Below are 19919 nucleotides of genomic sequence, written 5' to 3' on the forward strand. Positions count from 1 at the left end.
TGGTTCTTGAGGAGGAGGGCACTTGGTGTTCCTCATGACAAGCAATTTTAAGGTGCCTTCGAATCACTGGGTTTGGAGAAGATTCTGCACAAAGGAGGCCACGGTAGAGGGGGGTGATGGCCGCTGGCCAGGCTTCCAGGCTGGGTGACCAGCTCTCAGGCTGAGAAGCCACATTTATTTCTCTCAAGAGAAAGCAAAATGATTTACACAAATGTCACTGGTGTTCAAAACCCACCGTGACGGGGTGGAGGGAGCAGAGGGACGCCCCGTGTTGGCTGAGGGCGGCCCACCTCCTCGGGTCTCTGGAAGAAGTTTCTCCCCCAGCACACGCGGGCATCACAAAGGACTTACAGGGGGTCCTGGGTGAAGTCCCTTAGATCTGATTTGGTGGGGATTTTACTGTTGCTTTTTTTGGGGGGGTTTTAATCAAGTTGAACAAATAGAAGCACTATCTTAGGACGAATTATAACCAAGTCACTTTACATCTCGCTACAATCCCCAGGTCAGAAAATTGTAAAGATGGGAGATGATTTCCGAAGGACCAAACCAGTAAAATTTCCAATTTATATCGTTTAACTTAAAGATGATGATTGTGCTGCATATTGCAGGGAGGGTCGGGGGGAGGGATAGGAGTGCTTGTGTTTTTTTAATCTAGGTAAAGTTTCAAAAACTAATGTAGATTAAGTGGGTCTGAGTGCAATTAAATTCATGAATACAGAGAAAAATATGAAGTTTTATTAACTGTGGAAGGAATGTGGGTCCTTAGCTGCCCAGCCAGTTCATGAAGACCAAGGAGATCAACTTACAGGGGTTAAATAAACACACTACTTTTTATTATAGCTCAAATGAATCCTCTTGCAGCAAAGCACCGAGTCTACAGTTGGCTTACGAGGTTTTCGTCTCCAGGGGCTCTGGATCTGCCCGGAGAGCAGGACCCACTCTGTTTGGGGCCTCAGGCTGGATTTTTCACATCCCTGGATGGTACTCGTCCTATGTCCTAAATGGAAACCAGTACATAAGAATCAGGGAGTATGAAAGGACACGTGTATGCAAAGAAGAAAAGTGCAGGGGGTGGATGGTGGGACCAGGCTGGGCCTCGAAGTTCTGTGCTCAGAGAGTAGAGAGTGCCTGGATGGGAGCTGACACGTGACATGTGATCGTGGCTGGAGCAACTTTCAGAAATCTTAGCAAATGCACTCAGGCTGATCCTGGAGACCAGGCAGAGTAGGACCAAGGCCGGAGGGGGGTGGGGGGGGGAGGCCACCCTCCCAATAGCTCAGCTGACCCCCACCCCCAGGACCTCCCCTCCTCAAGGCTGTGTGGCCAACCAGGAGCTTGTTAATTGTGCCAATGATTGGTTTGCCAGCAGCTCTTACAGATTAATATTTCAGGAGTTAGAGACCCAGCTGAGCGTGAAAAGAGCATCCACTCCAGGTTGGGAATCACATTTCAATTCTGTGGAGAAAGAGAAAAAAGTGTTTCTTGAGTGAAGAGGACGAGACTCATTCACCTCCTGCGGCTGCAGACTCTGGCCTAAATTGGCTCCGGAGCTCAGAGCGGGGTACTCATCTGTCTGCCAGGGCCCAGCGCCATGGGGTCCAACCCCACGGGGCCCAGCACCAGGCCGCCAGGGTTGCCCTGTTTAGAGAACTGCCCCCTGCACTTCAAGTATCTCTTAGTTTTTCTGCAGGAAAATGGCACATTGCTTAAACTTCCTGTGGTTAAAAAGTGCTTTTCAAGAATGTGTTTCCGAAACTAAAAAAAATGAGCTGAGACTGTGTGATGTTTTTCTTACAGGGACCAGAAAGGCCTGGATTCTCTGTGTCCACAGTGGGCTGGTTCCAAGCTCACAGTGAGGGCAGGCTGGGGGCCGGGTCGGCGGGGCGGGGGACGGGGTTTGGGGGGGGGATGGCGCTGGGGGCTGCAAATAACCTACCCGGGGTCCCATCCAGACCTCCCTGGAGTCCAGGCCTCCCAAGGTCCCCCCGACCCTCATTTCTCCCACTCCCCGACCAGATCTCTGGCCCCCTCACCCACCCTGGCTCCCTCCCCTCTCCTGCGGTGCCCTTCCCCCACCCGGGCCTCCCTCCCAGACCCCAGCTCCTCACACCCGAGGACGGTTCCCGCACCCCCTGCGGGCTCCCCCGGGCACCCCTCCCCTGCAGGCTCCTCCTCCCTGGAGCGTTCTGGGGCCTGCCTATCATCTTCTCTAATTGTTTCCAGATTCGTGTGGGAGGTCAGGCCGCGAGCGCTGCTCCATGCCAAGTTTATAAACAGAGCAGTGTTTCCAGATGTCCGCTGGCTCCAGCCTGGCGAGCAGGTTGATTGGGACCAGAGCAGCAACAGGTGGAGCGCAGACAATGAATTCCTTGACACTTACTTACTCCCTCAACTCTCCTCCCCCCGGCTCTCAGCCCCATCTGCCACTGTCCCCACAGATCCCCAAACGCTCACATGAACGGCAGAGCCTGGAATGCAAGGAAAACAGTCATTTCCCTAATGAGGGCGGGGGTTGGGGGAGGGGGGCAGCGTCCCCATGGACATCAGAGCCTGGCTGGGCCCGCAGGAGGAGGGATTGGGCGGGGTGCCCAGCCCCTCCCTCGCCGAGGCCTCCCCAGCTCTGTCCCCAGCTGATGGCCGCCCAAGTGGGGCTGCTCCTCACAGCAAGTGTTCTGGGAAACGCCTGGGCTTCTCAGGAAAAGGACAGACAACAGGGTTCAGGCCCGCTGCATGCTCAGGGATCCAAAGGGACAGGGTAGGCTACAGTCTGGACCTGCGAACTGGATAAGGTGCACCCTGGGGACCCTGGGACCACAGCGCAGTGTCCTGTCCACGGGGAAGTGGCTGGGCCAGGGACTCAGCGAGGCAGCACGTCAGACGCCTCCACCCAGAGGGCCTAGCTCACAGGCCCTGCGGCGGCTCCCATGAGGGCTGGGCTCCAAGCTGAGGGTCCCAGCCGTGGACCCAGAGGCCCTGAGGGCGGGAGACGAAGCCTGCGACCGGATGGAATCCAGGCTGGCTCAAGCAGGAACCCTCCCAGGTTTAAGTCCCAACCTATAGAAAGTGCTGTGAAAATACAGCACATAAATATCGAAAGCACGTCTGTGAGTCTCTGAGTTAAGACTAGGTTATCTTCTGCCAGTCTTTGAATCTGACTTTCTTCTTATAAAATGTAACCCGACCCTGGGCTTTGAAGAGCCGGGATCTGGGACCAGGACTGAGCAGTTCATCTGAATTGACAGGACACCGGTGCGGGGGTCCGTCCACCCACCCAGGCCCAGCCCAGGCCCGACACCCTGAAGGCCCTGCAGCGTCACCGCTAACATCCCGCGTCACAGCCGAGCACACAGACCTAGAGCAGGGCCTGCCGGACTCAGTCTCCAAAGGAAAGAGCACACACTCGTGTGTCTTTAATTACCTTCGCTCCATTTCCACAGGGCGGTTCTGACTGGTGCTTTATCCACAAAGCTCCAAGTACTACAGAAGGAATTCCTAAGGAAACAAATCATGCCTGAAATGAAAGAGCAAGAAAATGAGTTAGAGAGATAAACCCCTGAATGGGAGGGGGAGGGGAAGAGGAGGGGGAGGGGAGGAAAGGGGGAGCAGGAGGGGAGGGGAGCAGAGCGGAGGGAGAGGAATATCGGAAGGAACTGGATTTGTCACAGCTAAGAATCCTGCATGGCACCACCCGCCCGCCAGGGAGCAGGGTCTACTCCAAACTCGAAGCACCAGTGGCTGGAGAGGACGCCCAACACAGCCGGGTTCACCCCAACACCTTGTCCCTGGGGACCACCCCCATGACAGGGAGGACGTCTTCACCTGTGCTCTGAGACCAGGCGTGGAGCTGTGTTCCCACCACCAAGCAGAGAGACCCACAGCCATGGCACCCCCTGAGCCCATCAGAACAGGGCACACAGCAGTTCCTCTGACTGCAAGAACCTGGCTAAACCAAGAGCAACTTCTACAGCTTAAAATCTCAACATCCTCTCTAGGTGGTTAGTGGAGACTGGAACTTGTCCTGTCTACACGATTTTAGTTATGCAGCAAAAAAAAAAAAAAAAGTGAGCTAGTGAGAACATTAGAAAGTGTCACGGCATTTCCTAATTTAACTGATGAATGAAAACCCCTAATGTATCAGATGCAGAGTGCCACACCACGTGGGCAAGCTGGCTCTCCACGTGCCCACGTGACTGAGCCTCTCTTGAGGCCAAAGTGCAGAACCTACAGGAAAAGAAGCATCTTAGAGAACTTGAGTTTTCAAACTGGAATGTATTACACCTTTTCAAACATAGACCAGGATATTTCAGCAAACACAATGTGTTTGTGATTTTTATAAACTGGTGGTTCTTAGGAGGAACAATGAGCCTACGTGTGCGGAGGGCCCTTAAAGCAGGGTGTTTACTAGGGGTGCAGTCCTGGGGAGCAAGCTTAAATGCTTCCTGAGACGAAACCCAGGCAGAACTGAGCCAGTTAACCAGCCAAGTGCCTCTTTATGTAACGTTTGAAACACTTCTAACCAGAATTAAGGGATTTTTTCTTCCCCTCTTCAACTTGGCAAGCAACTGAAAAGACCAGTGTGGAGGAGGTGAGAAATGCCATTTCCAAGTCCTGAAGCCGAGTCAGCTGCCCGGGTGACTTAACCCCATCTTGACACAATGGGCTGTTTGTCAGCCCCCGGCTCAGACGCATGGATGCAGTCCGTACTGCGAGGGGGGCTGACAACCACATCCTTCCTCCCCGTTTGGTCCTGAGCGCCTGCTCGCCACGCACTCCTCTCTCTGCTCTGTCCAAAGCCCGAATGATGGAGTCACACCCGTTACTGTGTCCTCCCAGACAGAAGTCCTGGCCGCACCCACCTGGCCATCCTTTGGGTTTCCAGGTGCCATCCCTGCCCAGAGAGCCACTGGCCACCAACAGGGGACAGTGCTTTGGGCAGCCAGGTTGGCCTCTCTCTTGGGCTTTCTTCCCCTGTGTAGAGCACAGCCGAGAAAGTTCAGCCTGTGGCCCCCAGGGCAGGCGGGGGCCGGGGGGATGGGAAGAGACCACAGCAGATCCCAGCACCCAGCATCATCAGACCTCCAACTCCGCACTTTTGCGGCTCAGTTGGTAAAGAATCTGCCTGTAATGCTGGAGACCTGAGTTCGATCCCCAGGTTGGGAAGATCCCCTGGAGAAGGGAAAGGCAACCCACTCCAGTATTCTGGCCTGGAGAATTCCATGGACTGTATGGTCCATAGGGTCACAGAGTCAGACACGACTGAGCGACTTTCACTTTCACTGCCAAGGCTGCTCAGTCTCGCTGCGTCTGACCCCACATGTGTGCTGATGAACCAGCTTTGCTGAGAGAGCCCCTCTGATCCCACGCGTCTGCTGATGAACCAGACTGCGCTCAGCAGGGCATCTGGGGTGTGAGTCATGTTAAGTCCATTTAAATTTGCTGGGATGACCACACACTTGGCGGTTAGTGCAAAGGCCCTGTTGTTCAAGATTTCTAGCCAAGGATTTGGCCAGACACCAAATCTAATCTCCTGGGAGTGGGAGGAAAGCAGACAGGCCTCTGACCCCACCCCGAAGGGGTGACCCCTGGGCACAGCAGGCCTGGGGGCTCTGCGTCCTCCAACCCAGCTACGTAACTCAAGGTAGAAAGAATGTGCTTCTGAGGACAAGGGGCTTCCCAGGAGGCTCAGTGGTAAAGAGCCCACCTGCCAATGCAGGAGGTACAAGAGGCGTGGGTTCAGTCCCTGGGTGGGGAAGATCCCCTGGAGTAGGAAACGGCAGGCCACTCCAGTGTGCTTTCCTGGAGAATCCCATGAGTAGTAGATTCTTTAAAAGTCTATCAAATGCTGTTTTGTTCTGTAACAAGGAAACTAGAACTCCTGGATCTGAAATGAAGATTCTTAGAAATTCTACAGAAATCAAAGCGATGATACCATGAACTGGCAGAAGAGGATCCAGAGAAAACCACTAATTTTAAAAAATACAGTTAAGTCCATCACAAAGAACAACCCGAACCAAAATGTTTAGATGACATCATGCAACATTATTTGGAAGAAATATATTTCCATTTAAGACTTTTAAAGAATTTTTATTCTCTTTCAATGTCACGGAGTTTCTATAACTTAGGATGTTCCCCAAACAGAGATTTGTTTTTGCTGGGTGGACGCACCCTCTGCGATATAAGGTCACACCTGGTTTACTCACATGGCCCCGAATCGCACCCCCTGGAGCCCAGAGAAGACCACTGGGGGCACCCCATCTCCAAACTCCTGACTCTGCCACCCAGAGTGTGGAAATCACCTCTGTCCTGAAACATGGGGACATTTTCCATACATGACTTAGCAACACGCCCCTGTCAGCCATCACCTGCAAATAAGTGAATTGTAAATAACACAATGAAAGCTTGTCCTGATATTGAAATAAATTCTTGCTACACCTGCACAAAGTTATTTTATTTAGAAAAGACCAAAAGTTACCAGTGCCCACTTGCTTCTTTCTGATGAAGATTCTTAAATATCCAGAAGGATTAGGAAAGCAGTACTTAGCAGTAATAACTTATTCCCAATAAAAGTGATCTCTGGCCAAGACCCAACGAAAAGTTATGTGACCCAGATGAGGCTCTGGACGGTTGAGAAGGGCCTGCTTTCCTAAGACTCAGATGGCCCTTGAGCAGAGTTCCCAATAACGGCCTCCAGGGCACACAGGGACAGAGATGAATGGGGAGACAGAGACAGAGAGAGAACAGGGAGACAGAGAAAGAGACAGAGGGAGAGAGGCCGAGAGAGACAGAGTAAGAGAGACAGACAGAGAGAGGCAGGAAGGGCACGTGGATGCCTTCACGGTTGTAAGAAAGGCCACTTGAGCTGAACGTATTTCCTGAAACCAGGTCACCTCAGGCGGACACCCAGGATCCCAGCCCCCCTCCCCGGGGCACCCAGGGGAACCAGCACAGGTTCTCTGGCACCAAAATGCAGCGTTTCCCTGAGAGAAGCCACAAGAAGAAGGACTGGGCGACCTCGCTGAGGACCTCCTCAGGGAAACTTCCTGACTCCAGGCAGGGGGGACTGGACACCTGCACACCCTGCCCAAGGCCACCGGCCCAAGAAAGGGCCGCAGCCACAGTGCTTCCTGAGGAAGCCTCGCGAAGCCTGAAAATGCTCTCAAAGAGGAGAGGGTGCCCTCCCTCCCTTTGGGGGATTAGGCTCATAGCCTCACCGCCACCAGATAGAAAGGGCATCAGCAAGGGGCCGCTGGAGGCCAGGAAAGGAGACCCCGACCGGCCCATAGAGTTTCTGACTGCCCAGGGCTGGCAGCCTGTGGCCCCTGGAGACCTGGGCCCAGGACACATCTGTGGAGGAGGCAGAGGAGACGGGAGGGCTGGCCCATCCTGTCCAGGGAGGCCTTTGTCCAGAGGGCAGGGTCTCCAGGTGCGACTGAAGACAACACCCTGTCAGGGGCTGTGAGGACCACAGACCATGAGGGATTCATCCGTCAGTGGCCAGTCAATGGCCAGAGGCTACTTCTTAGGAAACAGAATAGGTATATGTTGAACTTTGGAAAAAAATGCTGCAATTACTTTAGAAGGAGCTCAAGAAGCTGAAATATTTTCAAATATATAAATCTTAATCCAGAACTGCAACAATAGTTTAAGACGTAAAACGTAAAATGCAGACTTTTTCAAATTCTAGATCTTGCAACTTCTCTGAACCATCCAGCATGTGGAGAGTACGTCAAACCTGCTCCAAACGCCGCAGACTCAACCAGCTGACAGGCCAGAGCTGAGGGTGGGGGAGCAGGGCCAGTGAGGACCCTGACTGCACAGCCCAGAGAACCAACCAGCCTTTTCAGTAAGCAATGTTTGACTCTCGGTGTGAGTGTGGATGCTTCCACGGAAGTTCCTGGGAGGAACAGTCAGGCCATTTGCTTGAGCAAGACATTCCTGGAAAAATAAAACCACGCTCTGCAATCAGGAGGAGCACAAAGTTATGCCGGCTCCAGCTCTGTGTCTGGGCAGAGCGCAGGCAGGGTTCTCAAGGAAGAACCAGTTGTTAGTAATTTACAAATAATATGACAGGTGAGATGGCTGGATGGCATCACCGATGCAATGGACATGAACTTGGGCAAACTCCAGGAGACAGTGGGGGACAGGGAAGCCTGGCATGCTGTAGTCCACGGGGTTGCAGAGTTGGACACAACTGGGCAACTGAACAACAATACAACAGATAAAGACGATAAACATACTATTTATTAGGAATTCAGAACTGAATTTCTAGAAGAACTCATATCAACACTGGGCATTGGCAAAGTCAAAAAAATTAATTTATTTTCATTGAGCACTTGCTCGGTGCCAGATAATTTCACAAATTTTCCCCCAGTTCCTTGTTTCCGTGGGGTCAGGCAGTGAGGGGCTCAGTCCACACCCAGGACCCGCACGCTCACCAGGCTCAGTTCACTGTCTCAGCTGTTGCTGTTGCTCGGTCACTAAGTCATGTCCAACCCTTTGCGACCCCAGGGACTGCAGCATGCTAGGTTCCTCTCTCCTTCACTGTCTCTTGGAGTTTGTTCAAATTCATATTCATTGAGTTACCTAAGCATATTCATGCTACCTAAGCATCTCACGCTCTGCCACCCACTTCTCCTTTTGCTTTCAACCTTTCCCAATGTCAATCCCCTCTACACACAAGGAAACTGAAAAGAGAAGGGCCAAGCATGCAGAGCAGGGTTCACTAGAAAGGACACCCAAGCAGGTGACCACAGCTGGACCTTGGTCCCCGAGTTTAAATCCAGGGTTGCCTTGCTAGGGACAGGCCTCCTTCCAGATAGACACGGGGCTCTGCCCACCCCGCCAGCCCAGGCACCCCCACTCTCCCATCAGCCCTCATCCCAAGGCCACCAGGTCCAGAAACCACAGCTGTGTGTCCTTCACACCAGGAGCAGTATCTCTGACCACCGGCTGGGCTGCAGCCCAAAGGGGAGAAGCACTTCCTCCTCAGGTTTGGCCCCAAGCCTTGGTGGGACACATGGAAACAGGGGTGTTGCCAGCTCCCCAGGGACACCCCGAGGACCAGCTGCCCTTCTGCCTCCCCGCGAGCTCGCCGAGCCAGGCCGGGATGAGCAGGAGGCTTGTTCTCGGCCGCCCGGGGCTTCCCCGTGCATGGCCACGAGACGCTACCCTGAGTCCTACGGACGCAGGGAAGCCAGGGTTGCCCCACTCACCTTTCCACCAGCCTCCAGGCCCCAACTGCTCGGCTCAGTCTCCTTCAGAAGAGTCCGAAATGAAACCGACATGTCATCTCATCGTGACGACAACGGACGATCCAGGAGTCACACGTTCCCCCGTCTCTCGGGCTACAGGAGTGTTTACAAGGCTTCGGTCACCGACAGGCGGGCCACATCTTCCTCCAGTAAATGGTCCCAAACAGACCCCCAAGGGCCCTTCCCCGTCCCCTGCTCAAGCGCAGCAGGGCACCCGTGGGAGGGGCGGGCTGAGCATCCTCTCTCCTCCCGGCCACAGGCCCCGTGGGAAGCCGCTGAGTCACTAGTAACAACAGTAACCGGGAGGCCCTGACATCATCTACCGGGCTTCTCATGTCCGAGTTTTACATCTGTGGCCTTGTTTAGTCCTCACTGGTGCTTAGGAAAGACATTCTGAATCCTCACCAGGGGGGCAGAACATGCCCCCTTTCAGAGATGACCTGTCTGACCTGCCTTTATCGAGCCGCCAGTTGCCCAGACTCATGGCTTGTTGGCGGCAAAGCCAGGGAGTGAAGTCCCTTCCTCCACTGCGGGCGTCTACCTCCCGCACTGTCCACAGGGGCCAGCGGGACGCGGTTCTGAGAGGAGGCAGAAAGACTGCAATCGGAAGGCGAGTTGCTGCGGTCCATACTCTTCTTCTGCAGGATGTGATGTTGTGACTCTTTTATCTACTTCTGTTACCTTCTTTTCAGTTCAGTCGCTCACTTTCTTTTATCTCCTTCTTTGTTACTTTCTGATTGGCAGATTCTATCTTCCTGCACCAGGCAGGATTCACTCAGTAACTCACTGGGCTTGAAAGAGTTTCGCTGGCAGAGCGATAAAATGGCATAACTGAGAACGGAATGCCCACTCCGCTGTAACTCACATTCCAATGTAATATGTATACTCACTTGTTTGGTTTGTTCCCAGGGAGCAGAAGGATTGTCTTGGGCTCCCTTCTCTGGTTCAATTCACTTTTTGGGGGGTGGGGTGGCGTGGGGTGGGATGTGCGGTGGTGATGAGTGTAGAGCAGCAGAATGAACCCCGACAGGAGAGGAAAATATGTTCTTTGATGACAATGCTGCAAGTCCACAGCACGCTCCTCCAAACAGCCTGACTTTTCACCTGGCTCACTGTCAGCCAGCTATTTTACATCTCTTCATACACTGCGGAGAAGGATGGGTATGCAAACTGCAGTTGTCCTGTGGAATTTCAGTAGAGTTCACTGTTCCTGTAGAAAAATCAGTTCTGCCTACACAAACTTACTCCAAATAAACTTGTGCTGTTCACCTTTCCTTCGGACCATTTTTAACACCCGCCTGGTTCCCTCCGTGGTTAAAGAGTAAGACAAAATCTTCAACATGGGTTGATGTACATCACTACAAGAATCTCGCTTTTACCTTTTCATGAAAAATATCTTTTGACAGAGATACACCCAGAAATTGACCCATGGAACTTCTTCCTCATTGTCTGGGGCCTCAAGGCCAAGTTAACACACATTTTCCATCTCTAATCTGACCTCAGGCCTCTTGTCTGGCCGACTAAGCCTCTCACAACAGCCACCGTCCAGTATCATTAGACAGCCAGCTCTAAATCACTTTCCTTGGTTCTCCCGTGTCCCTTTGATATTCACAGCGGTATGTCAGCACCATTGAGATGGAATGTCCAGGTTAGGGGCGTGTCCCACCTGAATGAAAGAACCACAAGTGCACTTTTTTTGTGCCTCGAAGGAAGATGCTGTTTTTTCCAAATTGAAGATTTAAAGCTACTCTGTATTGTCAGTTGATGGTGAGCATTTTTTAGCAAGAAGGTATGTTTGCTACACACATTGTTCTTTCAGACGTACTAGTGTTGCACACTTAATAGACTACAATATAGAATCAACAACTTTCATGTTCGCTGGGAAACCGAAACACGTGGGTGCCTCGTTGTATCATGGTATTTGCTTCACTGCGATGCCTAGAACCAAACCCATGAGATCTCTGAGATGTCTCTCTGTAGGATCAATGGCCTTGATTTTTCTAGTGGGAAAAAAAGGCAGGTAAAGAAATCTTGTAAAATATTTTGAGTTATTTGGGAAGCTATCTAGATCAGTAATACAGTTCCAGCATTAGTTTTTCAAGAAATGCCTTACTCTGAATTTTCTTTCAATAACATAGAAACAACTCCATAAGTGAAAAAGTCTCCAGCTTTTTAAAAATAAAACACATTTATAGAGACAGTGTCTGGAGTCTTGTGCACACGAGCAGGACATCACATTGTGGATACCAGTTGAGGGTTTTAAGGCAGGTTCCATTCATATGAGTAAAAAGCAACATTCATTTACAGCAATTTTAAGTCTGATAGTTCAGAGAAGAACTAACTGGTTTAAATAGCCTTCTCACTTTCATGCACTGGAGAAGGAAATGGCAACCCACTCCAGTGTTCATGCCTGGAGAATCCCAGGGACGGGGGAGCCTGGTGGGCTGCCGTCTATGCGCTCGCACAGAGTGAGACACGACTGAAGTGACTTAGCAGCAGCAGCAGCAGAATAGGCAGAAATGTTACTGAAGTAACTGAAGATTCAGAGACAAATCACTTAACGGGGTCACTGACCCATGAACTGCTTAACCAAAAGCATCATCTACTTCAAGACTCTTGTATAAGTGAAAATTAATTCTAAAGTAAAAACTGGGGAGGCTAAATGAATTCTATCCTAAAAGCTGTTCAGCAGATACCGCAAAGCGTAATTCTTAACACAAATGCACTTATTTTTCTTCAGTTCTTTCCCTGAATGGCAAAGAGGAGTCTCATCAGTGACTTTTAAAAAGCAATTTCTTCTGAAACAATAGATTGAAACTCACAGCAAATTTCCAGTTAATCTTCTCTGAACATCGATATTGTTGGGAAGGGCAGGTAACACAACCAGCATAGCCCCAGGGTGTCGGGTCATTAAATTAAAACAGAACTGTAATATGAAAGTGAAGGCACCCACCCAGAACCATGTTTTTGCCACTATGAAAAAGGCCTGGATGCTAAACAAGCAAGCACGGTACCAAGTTCAAACAAACTTCGCAGAAAGGGAAACATTCATGAATCAGTTAATAGTGGTCCATGGGGTCGAAAACAGTCAGACATGACTTAGCAACTGAACAACAGGCCTACCCTTTAAGACCTACTAAACAAGTTCCTTCAAGCAGACAGGGAATGATAGAAGAAAGAACTGGGAAGGAAGAAGGAGCAACAGAAAGATTAGAAATGGGCACACACAACAGACCATCCTTTTCTCAAGCTTTATCAATTATATTCAATGATAAAACAGAAATCATAACACATTCTAATTCATAAGAACAAATTATTTAAAAGCAAGGAAGGAAAAAACAACTAAATGGATGTGAAGTTTTCACTCCTGAAAATAGTAAAATATTGATACCAGTTAAGTGTTATAAGTCATATATGTATATCTGGGTACCCAGAACATCCACTACAAAACCTTTAGACATACACTAAAATAATGATAAATCACTTTGGGAATCCTAAAGTAGTGCTAATATACCAGGAAAAAGGCAAAGAAATACAGGATCAAGAGCTGGAGAAAACAAATAATAAAACAGTCCTTTTAAGCACTAACATACCTGGAAACCACCTTCAATGCAAATTGTCCAAATACACTAATCAAAAGATACAGATTAACAGACTGGAAAAATAAACATGCTCCAAATGTACACTGCTTTTACCAAAACAACCTCTCTTCTTATGTAATGGCACAGGCATGCTGAAAGCAAAAAACACAGAAATAAATATATGAACATTATTTTTTTAAAAAAAGGAGTAATAACGCTATTAATAGCTAATAATGTAGACTTCAGATCAAAGAAAATTACAAGAGAAAAGTTTAAAGCTAATCTTATATAATCTCTTCCAGATAAGGAAAAAGGCAGAAACACTTCCAACTCATTTTCTGATGTCAGTACTATCTTGAAACCAAAACTAGACAAAGACAATGATATAAAATAAGACTATAGATTAATACAACTAATGAACCTAGACACAAAAGCCTCATAAAATATCAGCAAATTAAATCCAATAGTGTATAGAAAGAACGATACAAAGTGACCAACTGGGATTATTCCAAATATGCAAGACTAGTCAGTATTTGAAAATCAATCAATATAGTCTACCATCAGTTCAGTTCAGTTCAGTCACTCAGTCATGTCCGACTCTTTGCGACCCCATGAATCGCAGCACACCAGGCCTCCCTGTCCATCACCAACTCCCGGAGTTCACCCAAACTCATGTCCATCGAGTCAGTAATGCCATCCAGCCATCTCATCCTCTGTCATCCTCTTCTTATCCTGCCCCCAATCTCTTCCAGCATCAGAATCTTTTCCAATGAGTCAACTCTTCACATGAGGTGGCCAAAGTACTGGAGTTTCAGTTTTAGCATCAGTCCTTCCAATGAACACCCAGGACTGATCTCCTTTAGAATGGACTGGATGGATCTCCTTGCAGTCCAAGAGACTCTCAAGAGTCTTCTCCAGCACCATAGGTCAAAAGCATCAATTTTTCAGCGCTCAGCTTTCTTCACATTCCAACTCTCACATCCATACATGACCACTGGCAAAACCATAGCCTTGACTAGACGGACCTTTGTAGGTAAAGCAATGTCTCTGCTTTTCAATACGCTGTCTAGGTTGGTCATAACTTTCCTTCCAAGGAATAAGCGTCTCTAATTTCATGGCTGCAATCACCATCTGCAGTGATTTTGGAGCCCCAAAAAATAAAGTCTGACACTGTTTCCACTGTTTCCCCATCTATTTCCCATGAAGTGATAGGACCAGATGCCATGATCTTCGTTTTCTGAATGTTGAGCTTTAAGCCAACTTTTTCGCTCTCCTCTTTCACTTTCATCCAGAGGCTTTTTAGTTCCTTTATATCAATAAGCAAAAGAAAACAATCTTATTATTTGACACAGAGAAAGCATTTGATAAAACATTACTCTCATTTAGGGCTTCCCTGGTGGCTCAGATGGTAAAAAAACGCGCCTGCAAGAGACCGACTTTCGATCCCTGGCTCAGGAAGATTCCCTGGAGAAGGGAATGGCAACCCACTCCAGTATCTTTGCTTGGAGAATCCCATGGACAGAGGAGTTTGGTAGGCTATAGTCCGTGGCATCACACAAAGAGCTAGACACAAGAGAGCAACTAACACACTGCACTCATTTATGATTAAAAAAATAATAATAAAGGGAAATCAGCAAGAGAGGGAAATGATCTCAACTTGACAAAGAGCATCTAGCATCTACAGCTACAATCATGCTTCATGGTGAAAGAATGTGTGCTTTCCCACTAAAATCAAGAACAAGGCAAGGCTCTACCTCTGTCATTCAATATGGCACTGGAAGTTCTGCCACTGCAGTGGCAAGAAAAAGAAAAGATATTAGGAAGAAGTTAAACTATATTTGTAGATGACATGATTGTCTGTTGTAAAAGTCCAAAAGACTCTCCAAAAAAAAAAAAAAAATCCTAGACGCAAAAAGTAAGTATAGCAAGGTCACAAGATACAAGATCAGCTCACAAAAATCAATAACATTTCTACATACTAACAATGAACATTAAATTACTAAATTCAAAACAAATAACAATTTGTAATCACTGCAAAGAAAACATAATACTTTTATATACACGTAACCAAACATGTACAGAAAGTGTATGCTAAAAATTACAACGTGTATGCTAATGAAAGACAAACAAACATTGAAGCATGCCACATTCATGGACTGGAAAATTCAACATCATAAAAATGTCAACTCCCAAATGAATCTATAGGTTTAACTCAATTCCTATCCAAATTTAGCAACACTTTTTGTAGACAGACAAGTTAATTCTAAAACAAAGGTAAACTCACTTGAAAAAGAAGAGTAAGGTGGGAGGAAATAGTTAATCTGACGTCAAGTCATATAACACAGCTACAGTAATCACAAAGAGTCGTACTGGGAGACAGTGGGACAGATACATTTATCTAAGGAACAGAAGAGCCCAGAAACAGAGCCAGATGGATATTCTCAGCTGAGGTTTGACAAAGGTGCAGAAGTGACTCCGAGAAGGAAAGCAAGCCTTCTCAAGAAGTGGTTCTGATGAAACTGGACCAGAGGGGAGGAGACTCACCCTACACATCTTATATATAAGTTAATTCAAACTAGATCATAGACTTGAGTGTAAAATGTACGACTACAAACCTCTCATAAAAAGCACACAGAAGAAATCCTCAGCCTCTAAGGTTAAACAACGAGTTCTTAGACTTGACCCCAAAAGCACTGCCATGCAAGGAAAATTCGATACATTGGACCTCATCAAAATTAAAACTTTTTGCTCTGTGAAAGTCTATGTGAAGAGAATGAAAAGATGAGCTACAGATGGAGAAGAGGTGTTGGCAAATCCAGCATGTGACAAAGGACCAGTATCTAGAATATGGAAAGAAGTTTCAAAACTTAACAGTAACAAAAAATAACAATGCAATCGGAAAATGAGCACAAAGCATAGTGATATTTCACTGAAGAGCATACATACACGGCACACAAGCATGAGGGGGAAACGGTCAACATCGTTAAGCACTAAGGAAATGAACTTTTAAGCCTCAATGAGGCCACTGTACACTTACCAGAACACTAAACGGTTGGCCAGGATGTGGAGAAACTGGGTCATTCATACATCGCTAGTCTTGAGGACAATTCAGCAGTTTCTTTGAAACTAACCATTGAACTACCATACGAATTATCCACGGTCCTTCTGGACATTTATACCAGAGAAATGAAAACTAACATTCACATAGAAACCTGTACACAAATTATAAGGCAGGTTTACTTGTAATAGCCTAAAACTAGAATCAGCCCAGATGTCATTCAGCAGGTGAATGGATAAAAACCGCAGAACAGTCATACCATAGAATATCTGTCAGCAATAAAAAGGAACAAACTGCTTACAGTTTGGATGAATCTCCAAAGAATTACGCTAAGCAAGAAAAACAGTCCCCAAAAAAAACAGTCCCCAAAGGATCACGCATAGGTTGGAATTTTAGAAACAGGACAGATTGGTGGTTGCCAAGAACTGGGACGGGAAGGAGTGGGGCATGTGGCCACAAAAGGCCACAGAGGGACCCTGTGTTGGTGGAACTGTTTTAGTTAGTGTCTGGACTGCAGTGGTGTCCACACGACCCACACATGGATACAGCTATGTGTGGAACAAACAGACACACACTGAGTGCAAGTCATCCGACTGAGGTGAGTCGTGTCAATATCGATGTTCTGGCTGAGCATCCTTCTGTGGCTTTGCAAAATGTTACCATTGGGGGAAACTGGGTAAAGAGTACACAGCCCTCTCAACCACATATGAATCTGCAGCCTCCTTAATAAAAGTTTCAATTAAAGTAAAACAGCTGTGATAGGGCCAGTGTTGAGCACACACACACATGCGCGCGCACACACACAGGTTCCTGCTGGCCCCTGAGCACAGCAGGAAAATGTGGTGAGCTCCTGATTTCAAATGCTTTGTTCCATCATTAAATCAAGGAGCTCCTGGAAAACGCAAGGTGAGTGTATGGAATGGAGGACGTGAGATCAGAAAGTTTTCCCAAGTCCTCGTGTCTATAATAGATAGGAACTAACAAAAATTCAGAACCACTAAACCCAACTGCAACATAAAAGCCTTTCTTACAAACCCCTGTGTAGTAACCCTGCTTAATGGGCAGTGACCTCACACGCATCACCGACAGTAAAATCTGCTAACCTGGAGAAGGAGATTTCCTTATCCATTAGAGATGAGCAAACTGAGGCTGGAATAAGTAAGTAAGCAAGGGGCCATGTTGGTCTCTTCTCTTTGGAACCTCCTGCCTGTCCCCTGAAACTTCGGTAAAAATCTAATGTGTCAAAAGGAAGAAGCAAGTGTTTTATGAATAAACTGAGAGGTCCCGCACTCGCAGCCAGACCTCTGAAAGGCAGGACCCCTCCATCACAGGAGTCCACTGCCGAATCCTGCCATCAACGTTTCAAAGGGTAAAGAGAGCACAGGGTGGGACGAATCAGACGAACCTTACGTCTGCCTCTGGCAGCTCTAAAGGAACCTCATTCTCACTCTGGGTTTTGGCTCCATCTTCTTAACCAAACCACCAAGCACAGCCACTAACAGCCAACTCGCCAAATTGGACCTCGGTCTTCTCTGTGAGTCTTGGCCCAATTTCTGGCAAATTCATCAAGATACAGTCTGTGGGGGGAAACAGTGCCCTCGTAGCCTATTCAAAGCACTGTGATGCATCCGAGGCTCCTCAACATTCCAGCGCCCTGACGTCCAGCCACCGCCTGGGCCCATTGACCTCAAACGTTTAGACAAAACTCCCCAGGAAGCTGCTCTGCGGAAACGCTACCGGCCCCAGTCAGCCTGCCCTCAGACCAGCGCAGCTTCTTCTCAGTTCCACTTAAGGACTTTTGAAAAAAAAAAAAAAGAAGTCCCGGCTTCGGGGCCAGGGAACCCTGGCCAGGACAACGCCCCCGGCCAGATCTCCAGACCCGCCGGCTGAAACAGTTTGGGACTGAGGTGGAAACCGCCTACACTTCGTGTTAATTGTTGGTGAAGACAACACAAGCTCCGCCATCATTTTCTATTTTCCCTCTTTACCATCTTTTCAAAATGACTTTGTCATGGTTTATAGCTGGCTGGTTTCTAGCTAATGAATATTTAGAACCCCAAATCCTTAAGCCCTTATTCCCTGCCAGAGGAGAGAAGGAACCACCAGCTCCAGGGAAAGACGGGGGCCCAGCCAGGCCCCCGGGCGCAGACGACGGGGCCAGAACCGGCCGAGGAAGCACGTCCCCCCGCCGAGCGGGGTCGGAAGTCTACCCTCCAGCCCCGGCCTGGGCCCCTCTGGGAACCCAGGAAGGAAAGGCGCTCCTGGCCGGCGCTCCGTGACAGAGAGCGATGCGGCCCTCTCAGAAACAGGGCAGGAGGCTTCCGGCTGCGAGAATCAGCGTCAGAACGCGCTTTGAGAGCGGCGGGGGCGGCTGGGGGCGGCGGGGGCGGCGGGGGCGGCGGGGTGGAAGGTTCTACCCACTGCACAGAAACTCACACACGCCTTCAGCACCATTAGCAGAAACAGCATCTTGTTTCCAATCCGGCTGCAGATAATGAAATTAGCCCCCAAATTACCATAAAGTGGAACAAGTAGGCACAAAAGCGGGAGGTGGGTCTGGAGGCCTTCGCCCTCCCCCCTGCAGACCAGTCTCGGCTCTGGCTCTTAGCTGTTTAAATTCAAAGCAACGCTTCTGTTTTTCTAAGTCGCCGTCTTGACCCCAAGCAGATAAAGAGCGCCGCGTGACACATTCAGCAGAGTTGCTGTGTTCTTGCTCTGTTTACATCAGGAAATCCAGCGGGTGGGGACTGGCTGGGCGCCGGCCCGGGCGCTGGGCCTGACTCCATCCAGATGTGCGCCGGCTCCAGAGTGGCTGCCGCGCGCAGTAAACGGGCACCGAGGCGGCCCCGCGGGCGCACAGAGGCGGCGAGAGGAGGAGGGACCGCGGCGCGCGGAGGAGGGACCGCGGGGGCGCACGGGGAAGGGGCGCTCGGAGGGGGGCGCGCGGGGAGGGGGCGCTAGGAGGTGGTTGCATGGGGGAGTGCGCGGGGAGGGGCCATGCGGGGAGAGGTCGCAGGAGAGGGGGTGAGCGGAAAGGGGGAGCTGGGGGAGGCACAGGGACCGGGCGCGAAGGGAGGGGCTGTGGGGGAGGGGGCGCACCCACGGGGCGGACAGCAGGGACCTCGAGCGCGACGCCAGCGACCCCGGGAGTGGGCCCCCGCGCCGTGTGCATTTCCCTGTAAATGTGCTACACTTTAAAGAACAGGGAGCGCAGTATATCACTGGGAATGTTGGCTGTCTATTGGTCCCTGTGGATACTGCTGGGTTAGTACGACTTGTAACCAGAGCAAGAGAAACATAAAAAAAAGCCGGGAAACACTGCCAATTAGTCATTACAAGGAGATTGTAAAAACAAGAGAAAGAAAGAGGGGAAGCAGAAGGAATAAAAGAATAAAATGCCCCAGGAAAAAAAAAGAAACTAGATGCACTTTTGTTCTGGAATACAGTGAACAGGCAGCAAGAGAGGCTGCTGGCTAACCAGGGGTCCTGCAAACCAGCAGGTTCCCAGGGCGGCCCTGGAGGGACCCCAGAGCCATCTCCGGTCGGCACCCCTCTGCTGTGCTTGCAGGACTCGGGCTAGCCAGTGGGCAGGCGGTGTGCTGTGGAGCAGGGCCCGATTGTGTAAAATCCAAGTTAGACATACATTTCTGATCGCCGGCGGCCTACACGGTCCTCGCTGCTGAGTTATAAGAAAAAGAAACAGGAACCAGTTTCTTTTTCTCACAAGTTCCTACCAGCCACGGACTTCAAGCACACTGTGGCCACACTTGCTGAACATTGTTTTCAACCTGATGGTATTCTGATTAAAATATCTCCCCCCCCCCCCCCGCCCCCCGCCCCACCCTGCCTTTTGCTGGATTCACAGCTCCAAGAACGTGGGTATCATAAATTGAGATGGGTCTGCAGGCGCCTCCCCGGCCTCAGTCCCTTTGTCCCTTCTCCAGATTGAAGCCCCAGTGTGTTTCACAGCAGAAGCCCAGGGTGGACAACGCTTCTTCCAGGGAACAGCCTTCAAGCAATGGGGCAAGA

At 49.4% G+C, this 19919-nt stretch overlaps 1 long non-coding RNA gene across 3 annotated transcripts; it reads right to left on the reverse strand.

Annotated features, from left to right (window-relative positions):
• Nucleotides 714–19544, reverse strand: LOC102177353. Of its 3 annotated transcripts, none has more exons than XR_001296502.2 (4): nt 18407–18734; nt 3419–3511; nt 1377–1455; nt 714–997 (listed from the first exon to the last, which is right to left on the reverse strand). It is a non-coding gene; the product is annotated as an uncharacterized LOC102177353 (long non-coding RNA). The 3 variants fall into 3 exon arrangements; XR_001919151.1 differs by lacking the exon at nt 18407–18734 and adding an exon at nt 19534–19544 and having other exon boundaries at nt 803–997; XR_001919150.1 differs by lacking the exon at nt 18407–18734 and adding an exon at nt 9213–11273 and having other exon boundaries at nt 803–997.

Source organism: Capra hircus, chromosome 14 (assembly GCF_001704415.2).
Source record: "Capra hircus breed San Clemente chromosome 14, ASM170441v1, whole genome shotgun sequence".
In the NCBI taxonomy this organism is placed as follows: Eukaryota; Metazoa; Chordata; class Mammalia; order Artiodactyla; family Bovidae; genus Capra; species Capra hircus.